The 21895-nt window shown below is 44.2% G+C and overlaps 2 long non-coding RNA genes across 2 annotated transcripts; one reads left to right on the forward strand and one right to left on the reverse strand.

The window, feature by feature from the left end:
* The first annotated feature begins 7147 nt into the window (after positions 1 to 7147).
* On the forward strand, positions 7148 to 13160 carry LOC308301478. Its single transcript, XR_013962888.1, has 3 exons — positions 7148 to 7259; positions 10573 to 10712; positions 11533 to 13160. It is a non-coding gene; the product is annotated as an uncharacterized lncRNA (long non-coding RNA).
* Positions 13161 to 15750: 2590 nt separating this feature from the next.
* Positions 15751 to 21662, reverse strand: LOC308301531. Its single transcript, XR_013962892.1, has 3 exons — positions 21551 to 21662; positions 18199 to 18338; positions 15751 to 17378 (listed from the first exon to the last, which is right to left on the reverse strand). It is a non-coding gene; the product is annotated as an uncharacterized lncRNA (long non-coding RNA).
* Positions 21663 to 21895: the final 233 nt, after the last annotated feature.

Consider the following 21895-nt stretch of genomic DNA (forward strand, 5'->3'; position numbering starts at 1 on the left):
TAATTTATTCGAGGCTAATTAGTACGCACCTAATTTGTATGAACCAGAGATCTAAAATGTTTAAAAAAGTCAGACGTGGAACAAGAGAGGACAAAGTGGAGATTCTGGAGCCAGAATCCATCAGACCTGATTGGAGACAGACCTCCAAACCTCCAGGCAAACCACATTAAACGTAAAAGGGATAGGAAAAAACAACATAATCATTTTGGGTGCATAAAGTGTGACAGCTAAAACAATTTGTTCAAGGTGCGCTTGATATTTGAGGTCAGGTGCGTCAATTGGGTATGGCAGCGGTATGCAGCTGCCTTAGCCTGGGTCCAGGGGGGAGAATACAAGTTACTTTACAATATAAATCCATGAATGTCTCTTTGTCTCTCTGTGCTGGTTATGTTGTTAAATTACATTAAAATAAATACAAATGCAAAATACAAATGCAAAATGTAACAAGGTATTATAATTATATTCTCCACACTTTTATTCTCCCCATCTTGACAGAATAGTATATTCCCAGGTTCCGCAGGTCAGCTGCACAGGTGCAATGCGTTATTGTTAATTGTGGCACGTTTACTATATTATGCCAAGTTTAGCCGCACCTGAACAACTGTTCCAGACTGCCATATCCAGCCCAAGAAACCATAAAAATATTTGGGGAAAAAAATAGAATGTACTTCACTCACGTGCAAGACACCAGTCATGTTGCCATACCTTACCTTTTTCTGAACTGACACCACTGTTTGAGGTGTCTGAGCGGTTTAGCCACTCCGTTTATCCAGTATGGTAGATCAAGGACGAGACGCCCTCCTTGATCATTTATACAGCGTCACACAAAAGCATCAATACCAGGGGTGTAACGATACATTTGAACAACGATACGATACGCATCACAATACACGGTTGACGATACAATACATGGACGATATTGGTTAATTCATGGCGATACGATTCGATACGATTCAATGATATATAGTAACTATTTAGCAAAGAAATGAAATCTGTGTAAAACATGTAAAAAAATCTATTATTATGGAAGTAAACGCTGTGATTATCTAGCAAATACATGGACATTATATTTCAACACATATGGACAAACCTTGACATGAACGAATGATGAAAAGTAGCTATATGGAATGGAAAGGTAATTAGACCCCTCTTTTTCATTTTCCCCTCTTAAAATTGCCAAATACAATGCACAAGCACTTAGTTTCCTTACAATCAATTATTTGCATTGCAAAACGATACGATACAATATAAGCCAAAACGGTACGATATTTTGCTTTTGCAAACGATATAGTAGATCATTGCTAATTAAATTTGATTTTGCGATTCAGTTACTATATCGTTACACCCCAATCATTACCTTTCCACGTGCGTCTACAACATCACGAACATAGACACGTCACCATGGGAACCAAAGAGTTCAGTAAAAGGGGTGGGAACCCGTCACCGACGTCCGTTTGCTTAACGATTTTGACTGCTACTGGCTTAAATTCCCTAGTACTGTATGTGTTAACGAGTGGATAGGTATAACGAGTAAAAGGAAGTATGACCATGTATGCCGTTAATTTACGATAAACACAAAAAGCCACGACACAGAGATAAGAGTTTTCTGCCCCTACAACCATGTGCAGGAATGAGGTCAGACGTTGGCTAACAAGTGGTTCTGCCCTTTCTCTGTCACCCACGAGAAAGAAAGAAAGTTACAAATCCACTCTCCTCTCATCAAAGAGAAAGGGATCAGGACAGCAGGTAAAAATAGCCCACTGAAGAGGCCAGGATAAAACTGAGGAGCCAGACCAACCAGTGGTGTAAAGTAACTAAGTATTTACTTGAGTACTGTACTTAAGTACACTTTGGTTTCCAAATTCCAATACTTTTACTTCTACTCCACTTAAATCTCAGATGCAAATATTGTACTCTTACTTCACTACATTTATCACATACACAGCCATTTACAATATGCTTGTGCGCCTATACTGCCAGGAATATTATTAATTTCCAAGTTATGAGTACATAAACCCAGCAGGGATAATATGATTTGCAGAATGTAGTACACGTACTATACCACTAGAGTGTGCCCAACGATTAGGTCTTCCAGGCTGGAGCAAGCCTGGACCACGTGTGGACCATAATGGCCGCCTATGGGGCGGCCATTATGGTCCCGGTCCGGACGAACGGGAGCGATCCTGGAGCGCGTGCACGTCGTGCGCACGCCGTGTACACTCGTTTTTGCTCCTGGGTGACCACTCTACCACTCTGCCACTTTTTTCCGAATAAAAATCCGTCTAAATATGGTAAAGTTTGATAAGGAAAACGTTAGCTTTCAATGCAAAAAAAAGGCCTATGCTTTGTTATGGGCAAACAGCTTCCGGGTTACGTCATCGATGATGTCATTTCCAGTGCATTTTCATAGCTTAAGCTTATATGAACCTAGAATGGTCATTTATAGCTCAAAAAATGTCAAAAAATACCCAAAAAATCAGAAAATGATCCCCAAGGCGACGTTTGGCGATCTGGCTGCCTCACCCTCCTCAAAATGGCGATGGAAGGCGATTTGGCTGTGAAGCTTTGAAAACTTTAGTTACTAGTTACTTTGCAGATATAAATCACGTAAACGTATGAATGCTTTAATGTTGGAGTGGTGGTGGCTCAAGAGGTCGAGTAGGTTGGCCAATGATCCGTGGGTCGGTGGTTCAAATCCCGGCTCCTCCTGTCAGCATGTCGAAGTGTCCTTCGGTAAGACACTGAACCCCACATTGTGGTCCATGACGTCTTCTGTCTCCCTGTTGCGTTTTCTTGTATTTGTTGTGTTCTAGTTAGTTTATTCTTCTACACTGTTGTTATGAATGTTTCAGTTTGCATTACATGTTCTGAGCCAATGTGGCTTTCAGCTGCCTTCTAGTTAAGTGTTTTTACCTCAGTTCCTTTTGCACCACGGTGGGTTCAAACACAACCTCCGTGGTGGTGGGCAGGCACACTTTTAATTGGCCTTTAAAGTGGATTTGCTTCTTTAGTTTCATTTCTAGTCTTAGAAAAAAAAAGTACTTTTGTTATAACAATTCAACAAAATTCTCATACGACCAAAAAGAAATGTATATTCGCTGTTAGAACTTGCATAACTAAAGTTAAATAATGTTAGATGCAGATACAGTGGTGTTGGCGCTGCTCTGTAGAAGGAAAGCGTTGGAGCCGTTAGGCAGGAAGGTGAAAGAGGCAATTTTATTATGAATTTATTCAACTGTGGAAAGGTCACACACAAACACACTTACACAGAGGCGCGTGCGCGCGCACACGCACACGCACACACACACACACACACACACACACACACACACACACACACACACACACACACACACACACACGGATGGGTAGAGCTGAAGTAACAAGCGTCTGGCTCTCTGTTCACAGCTAAAGTTTAAGTCGGCGTGAAGGAGAGAGAGATGAGCTTTCCTAGCATGTGTGTGTGTGTGTGTGTGTACGTGCGTGCGTGCGTGTTTGCGTGCGTGCGTGCGTGCGTGCGTGCGTGCGTGCGTGCGTGCGTGCGTGCGTGTGTATGTGCATGCGGGTTTTCCATAGGCATCTGCATCTCATCCAGCTTTGAGAAGCTTTCAGACCAATGTTTCTCTTGTCTCATTTTCTCTGTCTCTCACTGTCTCTGCATCCATCCTCCTCCTCACTGACGGTCCTTCTCCACCGGTTGGGGGAAAGATATTGTCGTTTTCGTGTGGAAACCTTGTATATGTCCAAAACCGTTCCTTTTGTATTTATCATTTAGAAAAAAGTATTTAAAACTAGTGAAAACAAAGCCGATCTAGGAGCACACAACACCTTGCACCGTGACATGAAAAGGTTTATGAACCAGTGGTAGGCCTATAGCACTCACAATGTGGCTACATGACACATATGTGACCAGTGCTGGTGGAAAAGTCCATAATTCGGCGATTTTCAAGCAGTAGAAAAGTGAGAAAATTAAGTCAATTTAGTTTTTTTGTATTTTTGGTTTTTTCTCCATATCACACAGTTCGAATTTAGAACAAGGGTTTCATGTCAAAAGATAGTTGTTTTAAGGTAATACAATGGCTACTTTTATTAAATTAACTCTCCTACTGCCAGATTATTTATTTATTTATTGGGTCTGGTGCCATCAAAAAGCGGCTTACCTTTGCGACGTTATAGTAGATAGATAGACACATTTCTTTTTTCTTTTTTTTTCTTTTTTTTATTGTGCAATAGTGCACTTTGGTCTGCCAGGCAGCAGAGGGCGGCATCATGCGAGAATGAATGTGAATGTGCCTGTTATGTGTTGCCGTAGATTCAGACCAGTCACTGGCTACAGAGCTCCGGGCCAGAGGAAATCAACAAGGAAGTGAAATTGTCTCCGTTGATGTAACGCATAATGGATTTTTTACACCATCACCGCGGAAAATGTGTTAACAGTACACGGCCGCGCGACCCCTCATCAGCTTACAGTCATCAGACGAACGAACGAACGAGCGCCGTATTGGCATCGAGGTTCTGTAAAAAATGGGGCGAACGTTAACGTTCAAAGCGTGGGGAGAGTTAAATTAAACTAGGCTGCTTTTGTGTGACAACGAGATTCTCAAGTGAAACAGGATGCGTGCTCAAATAACATGCTTTAAGTGTCGTACTCAAGTAAATGTACTTAACGTAACTGTCCACCCCACAGTAAATGTAGGTCTACTTCAGTTACTGTCCACCCACAGCGTTGTTCTGAAGGTTTCCATTCTCCAAAGAGACCAATTGTTTATCAGCAGTTCACTGCTGTGTCCATACAGAGCTACACACTGGACTGATATAATTATGATGGATGGACCCGCTTTGTGATGTAGATAGAGTGTGTGCGTGTGTGCGTGCTGTTATATGAATTAATTAATGTTTCACAAGGATGAAGGATTTGAAGAATTGACAAAGATTTATTCAAAAGGGCAAAAAGTTGAACAGAGTATACAGCATTCACAGCATCAGAGGAGCAGGCCTCCTGGCCTGTCCTGTCAGCCCCTCCGGGCACAAGCCTCCCCTGTCCCATTCTCATACAGCTCTTATAGTCCATTCTCTTTTTTTCTTTAATAATTTTTATCCCACGATTTTGCAACCCTTTTTTCACCCAGTGCCAATTGCCTATGTAACCCTGGGCTCTGCTCTCCCTCTGCCGCACCTGGGGAGACAACGGACTGATCTCATGCTTCCTTCAATGCATGAGTAGTCCAAGTTGTTTCTTTTCACCTGACAGGGGGGATTTCCCCGGGATGGACGTAGCGCGTGGAAGGAACACGTTATTCCAACCAGTTCCTTTCCCCTCCATCAAGCGCCCCGGCTGGCCAGGGGGAGGCATTATTGAGACCAGGATTACTGCATGTTTTTGTGAGGGTATCAACCCTAGGAGACACGGGGAGAACATGCAAACTCCACACAGAAAGGCCCTATCGCCGACCCCACCTAGGGTGTGGGCACTGATGATGCGGAGGGAGAAACACACCCCCAGCGCCCACAGCGTCCCCCGGCGGGAATCGAACCCAGGACCTTCTAGCTGTGAGGCGCAGCGCTAATCACTGTGCCACAGGACCTTCTAGCTGTGAGGCGCAGCGCTAACCACTGCGCCACCGTGCCCCCCTTATAGTCCATTCTGACAGAGATGCTATTCTAACATGGTAACATGGTCTTATAAGGTTATGTTGTAAAGATAAAGTCAACATAGAAATAGTTACACAAAGTACAGATTATGCTGACACAGAGAGGTAGAAGTCACAGGAGGATGTCAGCTGTTGGTTTGACAGCTGCAGGCAAATCTACATTAGTGTGAGATTTGCTTTAAACTAAATTCTACAAAGTTGAATATACTGTAAGTAGGATACACATTTGACAGTCTATACATATTTCTACTACAGTGCGTGCATGCTGAATGCAAACAAAATAAAACTGATCCTATATTACAGCATGCGTATCCGGGGCTCGCGCTATCCATGAGCCTGGTGTAGCTGATATCATTGATATAAAACTCAGCACAAAAAGAAAGGAAACTTGACTTCGGTCCATTATATTTCCCCTTTAATATTACCAAATTGTATTGTGTTTTATAAAATTGTTATCGTTGATTCATCGCCTTTACAACGAGGTACGACTTGTAAGCATCGGGCATTCGAGGCATGAGCTACACTGTCAAACGCACCCGCTTCGAACGTTATCAGAACATAGAATGTCCATTATCAGCCTTTATTAACTGCATAGAATGCGCCCATTATGGCCATATTGCCCATACTGAGGAACTCATTATGTTTTTATCAGACATAGTCTCTGTTGATTATGGTACGTCCCATGGAAAATGCCCATACTCTCGTTCAGGCACTATGTTTTAATCAGACATTCTGTCTGTTGATAATGTAACGTTCTATTACATCACATCGGCCGATATGTCAGTCACGTGACTGCTGTTTTTTTTTGTTTCGTTTTTTTCAACACTGCTCCCATAACCTTTATTCTCAGTGTTATATGCAATATTTTACGAAAGTTTCTGCATTATATTGTTCACTGATACAAGACTGACAGTCTTATTATAATTATCTTCAAAATAGCGTTGGTACTTTCTCCCTTTTTAGTCCTTACGTCAACATAAACATTCAGATTTCAAAGATACGGCGTTTGCTCAATAGCCAAGGATGTTACAATTATGGACGGCCCCTCACATGTACGCATAATGTTCCGTGTTGTTTAATAATAATCATTTTTGATCCGATCGGTGGCTTTTAACAACGCGACCCCATCGGCCGTTGGGGTGTATTGCACCTTATAACTCCTATCACTGATCTGATTAAAATGCTTTTTACTAAACAATACAGAATGCACTCGTGCCGAGGTTGGGCCGTATATAATTGTAACATCTGTAGCCCCGGGGAAATAACTCTATATTTGAAATCTGAACGTCTTTGTAGATGTACGGAGGGAGAACGTGCAAAGATTATTTTTTTGAAGATATCACGTTGGGAATGCGATTGATCCCAGGCTGAGACTGACTACTGTATCCGGTTATTTCCACGCGTTACGACGCGTTGGCACAGACAGAGTATTTCCGTATCCTGTCCAGGGCGGAAGTAATGTGTAACGCGAAATTATCACACTCAGACTGAACCACCCGGGACCAACCAGGAGGCTAAAACAGAGGCTCGTGGATTGTTGTTTAACTCGTTTCACAAGAGAAAAGAAGCTCGCTTTCGTGGATATCTTCATATAGCGACTCCATTCAGGTAAGAGACAATAGGCATCATCTAGAATGACTCAATGGGGGTGTATTGTTAAAATGTTAGGCTGTTCTACAGTAGGTCTGTAATGTTTTTTCTTTACCTTGCAACACATGCTAACTCTCATGCTAACTGAAAGCTATTAAAGCTAACAACAACAACAGCTCCCTCCCTCAGCCAGGGACCCCTTCTTAGCTGAGAGAGAGATGAAGCAGGGACCCCTTAGCTGAGAGAGCAGGGACCCCTTAGTTGAGAAAGAGATGAAGCAGGGACCCCTTAGCTGAGAGAGAGATGAAGCAGGGACCCCTTAGTTGAGAGAGAGATGAAGCAGGGACCCCTTAGCTGAGAGAGAGATGAAGCAGGGACCCCTTAGTTGAGAGAGAGATGAAGCAGGGACCCCTTAGCTGAGAGAGAGATGAAGCAGGGACCCCTTAGCTGAGAGAGAGATGAAGCAGGGACCCCTTAGCTGAGAGAGATGAAGCAGGGACCCCTTAGCTGAGAGAGAGATGAAGCAGGGACCCCTTAGCTGAGAGAGAGATGAAGCAGGGACCCCTTAGCTGAGAGAGATGAAGCAGGGACCCCTTAGCCGGGAGAGATGAAGCAGGGACCCCTTAGCTGAGAGAGAGATGAAGCAGGGACCCCTTAGCTGAGAGAGAGATGAAGCAGGGGACCCCTTAGCTGAGAGAGAGATGAAGCAGGGACCCCTTAGCTGAGAGAGAGATGAAGCAGGGACCCCTTAGCTGAGAGAGAGATGAAGCAGGGACCCCTTAGCTGAGAGAGATGAAGCAGGGACCCCTTAGCTGAGAGAGAGATGAAGCAGGGACCCCTTAGCTGAGAGAGAGATGAAGCAGGGACCCCTTAGCTGAGAGAGATGAAGCAGGGACCCCTTAGCTGAGAGAGAGATGAAGCAGGGACCCCTTAGCTGAGAGAGATGAAGCAGGGACCCCTTAGCTGAGAGAGATGAAGCAGGGACCCCTTAGCTGAGAGAGAGATGAAGCAGGGACCCCTTAGTTGAGAGAGAGATGAAGCAGGGACCCCTTAGCTGAGAGAGAGATGAAGCAGGGACCCCTTAGCTGAGAGAGAGATGAAGCAGGGACCCCTTAGCTGAGAGAGATGAAGCAGGGACCCCTTAGCTGAGAGAGAGATGAAGCAGGGACCCCTTAGCTGAGAGAGAGATGAAGCAGGGACCCCTTAGCTGAGAGAGATGAAGCAGGGACCCCTTAGCCGGGAGAGATGAAGCAGGGACCCCTTAGCTGAGAGAGAGATGAAGCAGGGACCCCTTAGCTGAGAGAGAGATGAAGCAGGGGACCCCTTAGCTGAGAGAGAGATGAAGCAGGGACCCCTTAGCTGAGAGAGAGATGAAGCAGGGACCCCTTAGCTGAGAGAGAGATGAAGCAGGGACCCCTTAGCTGAGAGAGATGAAGCAGGGACCCCTTAGCTGAGAGAGAGATGAAGCAGGGACCCCTTAGCTGAGAGAGAGATGAAGCAGGGACCCCTTAGCTGAGAGAGATGAAGCAGGGACCCCTTAGCTGAGAGAGAGATGAAGCAGGGACCCCTTAGCTGAGAGAGATGAAGCAGGGACCCCTTAGCTGAGAGAGATGAAGCAGGGACCCCTTAGCTGAGAGAGAGATGAAGCAGGGACCCCTTAGCTGAGAGAGATGAAGCAGGGACCCCTTAGCCGGGAGAGATGAAGCAGGGACCCCTTCGCTGAGAGAGATGAAGCAGGGACCCCCTTAGCTGAGAGAGAGATGAAGCAGGGACCCCTTAGCTGAGAGAGAGATGAAGCAGGGACCCCTTAGCTGAGAGAGATGAAGCAGGGACCCCTTAGCTGAGAGAGATGAAGCAGGGACCCCTTAGCTGAGAGAGAGATGAAGCAGGGGACCCCTTAGCTGAGAGAGAGATGAAGCAGGGACCCCTTAGCTGAGAGAGAGATGAAGCAGGGACCCCTTAGCTGAGAGAGAGATGAAGCAGGGACCCCTTAGCTGAGAGATGAAGCAGGGACCCCTTAGCTGAGAGAGAGATGAAGCAGGGACCCCTTAGCTGAGAGAGAGATGAAGCAGGGACCCCTTAGCTGAGAGAGAGATGAAGCAGGGACCCCTTAGCTGAGAGAGAGATGAAGCAGGGACCCCTTAGCTGAGAAAGCACTGTTCTTTACTTCAACAGAGGTCCGGGACCCCTAGGGGGTCCCCGGAGTTACTACTGGGGGTCCTCCAAATCTTTGAGTGATATAAACCTTTTTTCTACTCCTTTTTTATATTAACTACTTGAACCCTAGTGTCCATATTCTGAGAACTGTAGCCCAAAATAGCAGATCTACAAGCTCACAACGCCTCAATCAGCTGTTTTTGGCAAAGACCTTTGGTGTAGAGGGGAAAAAGAGCAGACCAAGTACAGAGTGAAAGGTCAAGTTTATTAAGTATTGACAGTTCAAGTGGTTAAATATCTGAAAACACAAATTGACATGAAAATACACTGATGATTGTGCTGTCAAACAATGAAACTATATGGAATCTAATCAATCTATGAACAGGTTGTGGGGGTCCCTGCTTCAATCTCTCTCAACTAATGGGTCCTTGGCCTGAAAACGTTGTTTAATCTGTCAATTATTTAAGCAATTAATCAGATTGTGGCATTTGTTTAGCTATTACCTTATACATTTCTGATTAAAGAATAGCTACACATTTGTCAGGCTAAATTGTAACCGTGTTCTTTTCAAATAGGTAATTTAAAAATAAATATTCAAGGCATATTTTTAGCAGGGTTCCCACGGTCATGAAATTACTGGAAATATTTTGAAACAGTCCTGGAAGGTCCAGGAGAAATAGCTATGCATTCTTTGAATATTAGAGGCAGAAATTGTGAAAATAGCCGATCTTCATGCTCACAACGTTGCGAGGCGTTGTGAGCATGTAGATCTGCTATTTTCACAATAGAACAGTGTTATACAACATTTCTCAACTCTTTAGTGCTCGTCAGGGTGCCGGGTCCCCAGTAAAAACATGATTATTTCGGGGTCACGGCCTGAAAAGGTTGAGAACCACTGGCATACACTACCTGTCTTTGGGCATTGTGCATAGGAGTAAGCAACATGTTATTGAGCTGAATTATTGTTATATAGTCCTGTATATTGGGTTAAATATTCTGGAAAAGTTTTGGAAATTAATTGGAAAACATTTGTGGGAACCCTGAGTAATGTGTGTGTGTGTGTGTGTGTGTGTGTGTGTGTGTGTGTGTGTGTGTGTGTGTGTGTGTGTGTGTGTTTGTGTTTGTGTTTGTGTTTGTGTGTTTGTGTGTTTGTGTGTGTGTGTATTACTACCAGCGGGGCATCCTGGCCTACCAGTTCAAAGAAAGGCCCAAGAACATTCGCTTCATCGACGAGGAAGATGCAGGCTGCCACGGTGCCCCAGCCCCACAGACCAGCTACGTCACCATCATCCCAGCCAACCCCATAAGCACCAGGTAGGCCTGTCACAATTATTACCAGGGTTCCCACGGTCATGAAATTCCTGGAAATATTTTGAGATTAGAATCATATTTTTCCAGTACTGGAAAAGTTTTGGAATTGATCAAGGCTCCTGGAAGGCCCTGGAAAAAATAGCTATGCATTGTCTTTGGTTATTGATTTGGTTAATACCTCTGAAATGGCAAATTAAACATGGGCCAAATTGTCAAATATTAGAGCCAGAAATTGTGAAAATAGCCGATCTACATGCTCACAACGTCTCGCAGCGCAGTTTTGGAAATTAATTGATAAAAAGCTGTGGGAACCCTGTTTTAGTTCTTTAGCACGGTATTAATAGAAATTCCAGCGATTATGTGCCGATTTGATTACGATTACTAAACTAGTAAGACGCCTCAGGGCGACAATTCTTGGCCATCTGGCCAGTGATGTATATCGGACCAGTTACCCATATACTATATGGAGATCCATGTACTGTACGTCCCTTTTATGCCCATACATGGAGATCCCTGTCTGAACCAGCCGCACATAATATGGGCTGTCTTCCTCCACATATGGGCAATTCCATTATGCAGTTCTGTTAGATATGGGCTTAATCAGGAATCTCCATATATGGGCATAAAAGATTCTGGGGAATACCCATATATGGACTTTTACATAGGTGATGTCACCGGATGTATCAAGGGAACCAACCCATATGTAAAAATGTGTACACACACACGTCTACACGGAGATAAGCTGTGACATTTCTCATGGCAACCTTAAGTCGCAATTAGTTGGGGCACTCCAAATTTACACAAACTCTGTTTTTCTCCACAGATGAAGCCCAAACATGCCAGGAAGGTCAACGTTGCGGCTGACTCTGGATTGCCACAGTGACCTCCGAGAGAGCAGCATGGATCTGTCTACAGCAGGATCAGCATGTGCGACCACTGGAGCACTTTTGGACTGAACTCTTTACATTTGGATTTGGTGGACAGATTTGTGGAGTATTTATCTGCAACTGCCTGAGGACAATGAAACAAAATGGACTTCCAGGAGCTGCTCACCAGCTTCTACCGGAATGGAGAGCACCTCCCACGGTCACCAGCCCATTCGCCTATAACTTATTCGCCTTAACAGATTTCGCTCTTTCACCGTGCATGGAGGAGAGTCTTTTCACGGCCGTTGAAGAGCCATTTCGCCTAAATGTTCAAGGGTCCGTCTTTTTTATCCATTTTGCCTGGCTGCCACGCTGTGGGCAGACAGACAGACAGGTAGACAGACAGACAGACAGACAGACAGACAGAATTTGGCACAGAGCAGAGGAGCGCGAACCAGACACCACTTCACCATAATAAAGCAGCAGTAGTAGGCTATCTTCCAAATCAAATTGTCAGGAGGACATCATGTCATGACTCATGACCTTGCGCAGCAGTGCACGTATCAATTAATTAATTATTTAGACACTGATTCCAAAGCTCTAATCTGTATGTCTGCTCAATTCTGCTGTAAACATAATGTTGGCCTTCGTTCCATTTTGGGGGCTGGGCGGCCAACAAAGTAAATCGTCACTGTCGGGCAGAAACCTTGTATCTCCAAGTTTCAAATGTGTACATTTTTTCGCAAAGCCCTGCTTCATCAAACAAGGCTGTCGCACAAAAGTAGTGAAAACAGCCGATCTACAAGCACACAACGCCTCTTTAATTACTTTATTAAATGATAAATACAAAACAAACGGTTTTCTACCCGACAACGACAAATTATAACTCAAGTAATTGGCCCACTGGCTTGTCACTTGTCATGATCTGAAATGGCAAATCTTTGAGTAGCAGCAGCGCTATGGAGAGAGATCTCTCTCTATAGCGCGCAATTAGGGCCTCCAACTATTTTTCCCGGGCTGAATCAGGGGCCCAGCACGTCCCTGGTTCTCAACCTGTGGGTCAGTACTCTGTTAACTGTTACTCTTGTTGCATCGAGGGCAGACGTTTTGAAAATGGTGCATTATCTTGTGGAAGAATACATGGAAAATATATATATAAGCTGTATCACAATACACAATCTTATCACGATTCTTTCTCATGTTGGTTTTTATGTTTATCTTTCAAGTTACTTAACAGTCAACCTCCTACAAGATAACAAAAAATAAAAGGGAAAAAGGATGAGGTTTGACAACTACTGATTTAGACGAAATTGCTAATTCTCTGTATTAACAATTCAACATGCATTGTATCACGATATATACTGTATATAATATATCTGAAGAGGCGTATCAACGATATGTATCACCAAATGCCAATTGTCTTTGTAAGCTTCAGGTGGTTGTTATGGTAACGCCTGCTGTCAATCAAATTGTTGCCTTCATCTGTCAATCACTGTTGGTTTTCGACCGTGTTATGCTGTGCTGGTGCTTTTGTTTTAAGATCTTTTGCATGTTACTGTTTTTGTATCAATAAATGATTTTTCATATCCAACTTAATATCTACTCTCTGGACTTACTAACCACACACTACATGCGTGTATGTTTTATGCTTGTTTATGCTTGTTTATGCTCGCAGTAGGGCTTATTGGTAAGCCGTGAGTCAGATGATAAACCTTTGTGCTGTATACAGTATGTCTGCTTTACAGTAACAATTAGTGTGCTATTACATAGTAATAATGCAGTGATACAACTAAGCAGTTAAAATTAGCCAAAAATAGCAGATCTACAAGCTCACAATGCCTCGCGCTGCGAGGCCGTGTGAGTTTGTAGATCGGCTATATTCGGCAAAGAGTTTTGTGTCGTGGAGAAAAAGAGCAGACCAAGTACAGAGTGAAAGGTCAAGTTTATTAAGTATTGACGGTTCAAGTGGTTACAGTAAATACTCTGATGATTTTGCTGTCAAATAATGGAACTATGGAATCACTGAAAAGGTTATAGGGGTCCCTGCTTCATTTCTCTCTCAACTAAAGGGTCCTTGGCCTGAACACATTGAAGACCTCTGCTGTAGAGCTCTGTAGACCCTGATATTAGATAGGTGATAGTGGAGGGTTTAGCACACAACACTGTAGAGCTCTGTAGACCCTGATGTTAGATAGGAGGGTGTGGAGTCTATGGTTATCATTCACTATAGGTTATCATTCACCATCGTCGGCAGGTTAATATTCACCAGTGTCAGCAGTTAATCATTCACCAGCGTCGGCAGGTTAGCATTCACCAGCCTCGGACTAATGGGACATCGGACTAATAACATTAAAAAACGCTGCACGCCCCATCTACTGTATCTGTTAATAGACTGAATGTCCTTTTGGACATTAGGATGTCCTAACCCTAACCCTAACCCTAACCCTGTCCGCCGTCTGTCTGCACTGATACTAAACAGTGTCACCACCCACCACCATGGTAATAGCCGCATACTGAAACAATGCACAAATTATATTTGTCATGACTGACATCACTGATACTAAACAGTGCCCAAAATGACTGACATCACGGAGTTGTCACAGACTGGCATGGGCACAGAACACCAAATATGGGCATAACAGAGAGCCAGATATAGATATACAATGGGTATTACACAACTTTATCTGAGCTTTATGAAGTTTATAATGAAGTTCATAGTGTATAATGACATCTTATCATAAATACATAAAACTTAATGAAGTTCTTTCTTTCTTTCTTTTTCCTTTATTAATTCAGGGGAGCCCATTGAGAGCAAGCTCTCTTTTTCAAGGACACCCTGATCACATCATAAAAAACCACACAAGCAATGTAAAATACAATAGACAATCAAACCACAGTATAACGTTACAGATGCAGGAAGTACATAACATATAATATAGTTCTTACACAAAACATGTGCATTCACTATGTAGTGTGCCCTCAAGGAGCACTTTAAATGTCCCTATAGAGACCAATCGAACCAGTTTCAGAGATTCCTGAAGTTTATCCCACTTGTGTGGAGCATAATACTTGAAGGCCGTCTTTCCTTGCTCACTATTCATAGTTGGACAGGAATACCTAATGAATACCTGTGAGCGAGTTGCATGTCCAGTGACTATTGGTTCTACCAATGTGGATAAATACAAAGGAAGTTTACCACAGAAGGCCTTATAAATAAATAAAATACAGTGTTGCTCTCTATGAACTGTGAGAGATGGCCAACCTACTTTTTCATATAATAAACAATGATGGGTAAGATAATCATCACCAGTTATAAACCGCAAGGCACGGTGGTAGACAGCATCAAGAGGCTTCAGTGTGGAGAGTGAGGCATGCATGTACACAGCACATCACCATAATCAAAGACCGACATTATAACAGATTGTTCAGCGAGAGAGAGAGAGAGAACAAAGAAAAGTCTGACGATTTGATAACCCTAACCCTACAGCCCATTAGTCCGAAACTAGTGAATGCTTACCTGGTGAATTCTAACCCTAAACTTAACCCTAACCAATGTAGGACTAATGAACCTTTGTAGTTATGGGTAGTCCCCTCAGATACAGGGGTCCCCATCCTAAATACTACAGGGTAGTATCAACATCTGTTGTTCATTGGCTAGTTGAAAATAGCATATCTTCTAAGGTTCTGGGTTCAACGTTAAACGTTTTCAGGCCAAGGAGGTCCCTATAACCTTTTCAGTGATTCCATAGTTCCATTGTTTGACAGCAAAATCATCAGAGTATTTACTGTAACCACTTGAACCGTCAATACTTAATAAACTTGACCTTTCACTCTGTACTTGGTCTGCTCTTTTTCTCCACGACACAAAACTCTTTGCCGAATATAGCCGATCTACAAACTCACACGGCCTCGCAGCGCGAGGCATTGTGAGCTTGTAGATCTGCTATTTTTGGCTAATTTTAACTGCTTAGTTGTATCACTGCATTATTACTATGTAATAGCACACTAATTGTTACTGTAAAGCAGACATACTGTATACAGCACAAAGGTTTATCATCTGACTCACGGCTTACCAATAAGCCCTACTGCGAGCATAAACAAGCATAAACAAGCATAAAACATACACGCATGTAGTGTGTGGTTAGTAAGTCCAGAGAGTAGATATTAAGTTGGATATGAAAAATCATTTATTGATACAAAAACAGTAACATGCAAAAGATCTTAAAACAAAAGCACCAGCACAGCATAACACGGTCGAAAACCAACAGTGATTGACAGATGAAGGCAACAATTTGATTGACAGCAGGCGTTACCATAACAACCACCTGAAGCTTACAAAGACAATTGGCATTTGGTGATACATATCGTTGATACGCCTCTTCAGATATATTATATACAGTATATATCGTGATACAATGCATGTTGAATTGTTAATACAGAGAATTAGCAATTTCGTCTAAATCAGTAGTTGTCAAACCTCATCCTTTTTCCCTTTTATTTTTTGTTATCTTGTAGGAGGTTGACTGTTAAGTAACTTGAAAGATAAACATAAAAACCAACATGAGAAAGAATCGTGATAAGATTGTGTATTGTGATACAGCTTATATATATATTTTCCATGTATTCTTCCACAAGATAATGCACCATTTTCAAAACGTCTGCCCTCGATGCAACAAGAGTAACAGTTAACAGAGTACTGACCCACAGGTTGAGAACCAGGGACGTGCTGGGCCCCTGATTCAGCCCGGGAAAAATAGTTGGAGGCCCTAATTGCGCGCTATAGAGAGAGATCTCTCTCCATAGCGCTGCTGCTACTCAAAGATTTGCCATTTCAGATCATGACAAGTGACAAGCCAGTGGGCCAATTACTTGAGTTATAATTTGTCGTTGTCGGGTAGAAAACCGTTTGTTTTGTATTTATCATTTAATAAAGTAATTAAAGAGGCGTTGTGTGCTTGTAGATCGGCTGTTTTCACTACTTTTGTGCGACAGCCTTGTTTGATGAAGCAGGGCTTTGCGAAAAAATGTACACATTTGAAACTTGGAGATACAAGGTTTCTGCCCGACAGTGACGATTTACTTTGTTGGCCGCCCAGCCCCCAAAATGGAACGAAGGCCAACATTATGTTTACAGCAGAATTGAGCAGACATACAGATTAGAGCTTTGGAATCAGTGTCTAAATAATTAATTAATTGATACGTGCACTGCTGCGCAAGGTCATGAGTCATGACATGATGTCCTCCTGACAATTTGATTTGGAAGATAGCCTACTACTGCTGCTTTATTATGGTGAAGTGGTGTCTGGTTCGCGCTCCTCTGCTCTGTGCCAAATTCTGTCTGTCTGTCTGTCTGTCTGTCTGTCTACCTGTCTGTCTGTCTGCCCACAGCGTGGCAGCCAGGCAAAATGGATAAAAAAGACGGACCCTTGAACATTTAGGCGAAATGGCTCTTCAACGGCCGTGAAAAGACTCTCCTCCATGCACGGTGAAAGAGCGAAATCTGTTAAGGCGAATAAGTTATAGGCGAATGGGCTGGTGACCGTGGGAGGTGCTCTCCATTCCGGTAGAAGCTGGTGAGCAGCTCCTGGAAGTCCATTTTGTTTCATTGTCCTCAGGCAGTTGCAGATAAATACTCCACAAATCTGTCCACCAAATCCAAATGTAAAGAGTTCAGTCCAAAAGTGCTCCAGTGGTCGCACATGCTGATCCTGCTGTAGACAGATCCATGCTGCTCTCTCGGAGGTCACTGTGGCAATCCAGAGTCAGCCGCAACGTTGACCTTCCTGGCATGTTTGGGCTTCATCTGTGGAGAAAAACAGAGTTTGTGTAAATTTGGAGTGCCCCAACTAATTGCGACTTAAGGTTGCCATGAGAAATGTCACAGCTTATCTCCGTGTAGACGTGTGTGTGTACACATTTTTACATATGGGTTGGTTCCCTTGATACATCCGGTGACATCACCTATGTAAAAGTCCATATATGGGTATTCCCCAGAATCTTTTATGCCCATATATGGAGATTCCTGATTAAGCCCATATCTAACAGAACTGCATAATGGAATTGCCCATATGTGGAGGAAGACAGCCCATATTATGTGCGGCTGGTTCAGACAGGGATCTCCATGTATGGGCATAAAAGGGACGTACAGTACATGGATCTCCATATAGTATATGGGTAACTGGTCCGATATACATCACTGGCCAGATGGCCAAGAATTGTCGCCCTGAGGCGTCTTACTAGTTTAGTAATCGTAATCAAATCGGCACATAATCGCTGGAATTTCTATTAATACCGTGCTAAAGAACTAAAACAGGGTTCCCACAGCTTTTTATCAATTAATTTCCAAAACTGCGCTGCGAGACGTTGTGAGCATGTAGATCGGCTATTTTCACAATTTCTGGCTCTAATATTTGACAATTTGGCCCATGTTTAATTTGCCATTTCAGAGGTATTAACCAAATCAATAACCAAAGACAATGCATAGCTATTTTTTCCAGGGCCTTCCAGGAGCCTTGATCAATTCCAAAACTTTTCCAGTACTGGAAAAATATGATTCTAATCTCAAAATATTTCCAGGAATTTCATGACCGTGGGAACCCTGGTAATAATTGTGACAGGCCTACCTGGTGCTTATGGGGTTGGCTGGGATGATGGTGACGTAGCTGGTCTGTGGGGCTGGGGCACCGTGGCAGCCTGCATCTTCCTCGTCGATGAAGCGAATGTTCTTGGGCCTTTCTTTGAACTGGTAGGCCAGGATGCCCCGCTGGTAGTAATACACACACACACAAACACACAAACACACACAACACACACACACACACACACACACACACACACACACACACACACACACACACACACACACACACACACACACACACACACATTACTCAGGGTTCCCACAAATGTTTTCCAATTAATTTCCAAAACTTTTCCAGAATATTTAACCCAATATACAGGACTATATAACAATAATTCAGCTCAATAACATGTTGCTTACTCCTATGCACAATGCCCAAAGACAGGTAGTGTATGCCAGTGGTTCTCAACCTTTTCAGGCCGTGACCCCGAAATAATCATGTTTTTACTGGGGACCCGGCACCCTGACGAGCACTAAAGAGTTGAGAAATGTTGTATAACACTGTTCTATTGTGAAAATAGCAGATCTACATGCTCACAACGCCTCGCAACGTTGTGAGCATGAAGATCGGCTATTTTCACAATTTCTGCCTCTAATATTCAAAGAATGCATAGCTATTTCTCCTGGACCTTCCAGGACTGTTTCAAAATATTTCCAGTAATTTCATGACCGTGGGAACCCTGCTAAAAATATGCCTTGAATATTTATTTTTAAATTACCTATTTGAAAAGAACACGGTTACAATTTAGCCTGACAAATGTGTAGCTATTCTTTAATCAGAAATGTATAAGGTAATAGCTAAACAAATGCCACAATCTGATTAATTGCTTAAATAATTGACAGATTAAACAACGTTTTCAGGCCAAGGACCCATTAGTTGAGAGAGATTGAAGCAGGGACCCCCACAACCTGTTCATAGATTGATCATATAGTTTCATTGTTTGACAGCACAATCATCAGTGTATTTTCATGTCAATTTGTGTTTTCAGATATTTAACCACTTGAACTGTCAATACTTAATAAACTTGACCTTTCACTCTGTACTTGGTCTGCTCTTTTTCCCCTCTACACCAAAGGTCTTTGCCAAAAACAGCTGATTGAGGCGTTGTGAGCTTGTAGATCTGCTATTTTGGGCTACAGTTCTCAGAATATGGACACTAGGGTTCAAGTAGTTAATATAAAAAAGGAGTAGAAAAAAGGTTTATATCACTCAAAGATTTGGAGGACCCCCAGTAGTAACTCCGGGGACCCCCTAGGGGTCCCGGACCTCTGTTGAAGTAAAGAACAGTGCTTTCTCAGCTAAGGGGTCCCTGCTTCATCTCTCTCTCAGCTAAGGGGTCCCTGCTTCATCTCTCTCTCAGCTAAGGGGTCCCTGCTTCATCTCTCTCTCAGCTAAGGGGTCCCTGCTTCATCTCTCTCTCAGCTAAGGGGTCCCTGCTTCATCTCTCAGCTAAGGGGTCCCTGCTTCATCTCTCTCTCAGCTAAGGGGTCCCTGCTTCATCTCTCTCTCAGCTAAGGGGTCCCTGCTTCATCTCTCTCTCAGCTAAGGGGTCCCCTGCTTCATCTCTCTCTCAGCTAAGGGGTCCCTGCTTCATCTCTCTCAGCTAAGGGGTCCCTGCTTCATCTCTCTCAGCTAAGGGGTCCCTGCTTCATCTCTCTCTCAGCTAAGGGGTCCCTGCTTCATCTCTCTCTCAGCTAAGGGGGTCCCTGCTTCATCTCTCTCAGCGAAGGGGTCCCTGCTTCATCTCTCCCGGCTAAGGGGTCCCTGCTTCATCTCTCTCAGCTAAGGGGTCCCTGCTTCATCTCTCTCTCAGCTAAGGGGTCCCTGCTTCATCTCTCTCAGCTAAGGGGTCCCTGCTTCATCTCTCTCAGCTAAGGGGTCCCTGCTTCATCTCTCTCTCAGCTAAGGGGTCCCTGCTTCATCTCTCTCAGCTAAGGGGTCCCTGCTTCATCTCTCTCTCAGCTAAGGGGTCCCTGCTTCATCTCTCTCTCAGCTAAGGGGTCCCTGCTTCATCTCTCTCAGCTAAGGGGTCCCTGCTTCATCTCTCTCTCAGCTAAGGGGTCCCTGCTTCATCTCTCTCTCAGCTAAGGGGTCCCTGCTTCATCTCTCTCTCAGCTAAGGGGTCCCCTGCTTCATCTCTCTCTCAGCTAAGGGGTCCCTGCTTCATCTCTCTCTCAGCTAAGGGGTCCCTGCTTCATCTCTCCCGGCTAAGGGGTCCCTGCTTCATCTCTCTCAGCTAAGGGGTCCCTGCTTCATCTCTCTCTCAGCTAAGGGGTCCCTGCTTCATCTCTCTCTCAGCTAAGGGGTCCCTGCTTCATCTCTCTCAGCTAAGGGGTCCCTGCTTCATCTCTCTCTCAGCTAAGGGGTCCCTGCTTCATCTCTCTCTCAGCTAAGGGGTCCCTGCTTCATCTCTCTCTCAACTAAGGGGTCCCTGCTTCATCTCTCTCTCAGCTAAGGGGTCCCTGCTTCATCTCTCTCAGCTAAGGGGTCCCTGCTTCATCTCTCTCAGCTAAGGGGTCCCTGCTTCATCTCTCTCTCAGCTAAGGGGTCCCTGCTTCATCTCTCTCAGCTAAGGGGTCCCTGCTTCATCTCTCTCTCAGCTAAGGGGTCCCTGCTTCATCTCTCTCTCAGCTAAGGGGTCCCTGCTTCATCTCTCTCTCAGCTAAGGGGTCCCCTGCTTCATCTCTCTCTCAGCTAAGGGGTCCCTGCTTCATCTCTCTCTCAGCTAAGGGGTCCCTGCTTCATCTCTCCCGGCTAAGGGGTCCCTGCTTCATCTCTCTCAGCTAAGGGGTCCCTGCTTCATCTCTCTCTCAGCTAAGGGGTCCCTGCTTCATCTCTCTCTCAGCTAAGGGGTCCCTGCTTCATCTCTCTCAGCTAAGGGGTCCCTGCTTCATCTCTCTCTCAGCTAAGGGGTCCCTGCTTCATCTCTCTCTCAGCTAAGGGGTCCCTGCTTCATCTCTCTCTCAACTAAGGGGTCCCTGCTTCATCTCTCTCTCAGCTAAGGGGTCCCTGCTTCATCTCTCTCTCAACTAAGGGGTCCCTGCTTCATCTCTCTCTCAGCTAAGGGGTCCCTGCTTCATCTCTCTCTCAACTAAGGGGTCCCTGCTCTCTCAGCTAAGGGGTCCCTGCTTCATCTCTCTCTCAGCTAAGAAGGGGTCCCTGGCTGAGGGAGGGAGCTGTTGTTGTTGTTAGCTTTAATAGCTTTCAGTTAGCATGAGAGTTAGCATGTGTTGCAAGGTAAAGAAAAAACATTACAGACCTACTGTAGAACAGCCTAACATTTTAACAATACACCCCCATTGAGTCATTCTAGATGATGCCTATTGTCTCTTACCTGAATGGAGTCGCTATATGAAGATATCCACGAAAGCGAGCTTCTTTTCTCTTGTGAAACGAGTTAAACAACAATCCACGAGCCTCTGTTTTAGCCTCCTGGTTGGTCCCGGGTGGTTCAGTCTGAGTGTGATAATTTCGCGTTACACATTACTTCCGCCCTGGACAGGATACGGAAATACTCTGTCTGTGCCAACGCGTCGTAACGCGTGGAAATAACCGGATACAGTAGTCAGTCTCAGCCTGGGATCAATCGCATTCCCAACGTGATATCTTCAAAAAAATAATCTTTGCACGTTCTCCCTCCGTACATCTACAAAGACGTTCAGATTTCAAATATAGAGTT

The sequence above is a fragment of the Nannobrachium achirus genome (genome assembly GCF_963921795.1).
Source record: "Nannobrachium achirus genome assembly, chromosome: 17".
Taxonomy (NCBI): Eukaryota; Metazoa; Chordata; class Actinopteri; order Myctophiformes; family Myctophidae; genus Nannobrachium; species Nannobrachium achirus.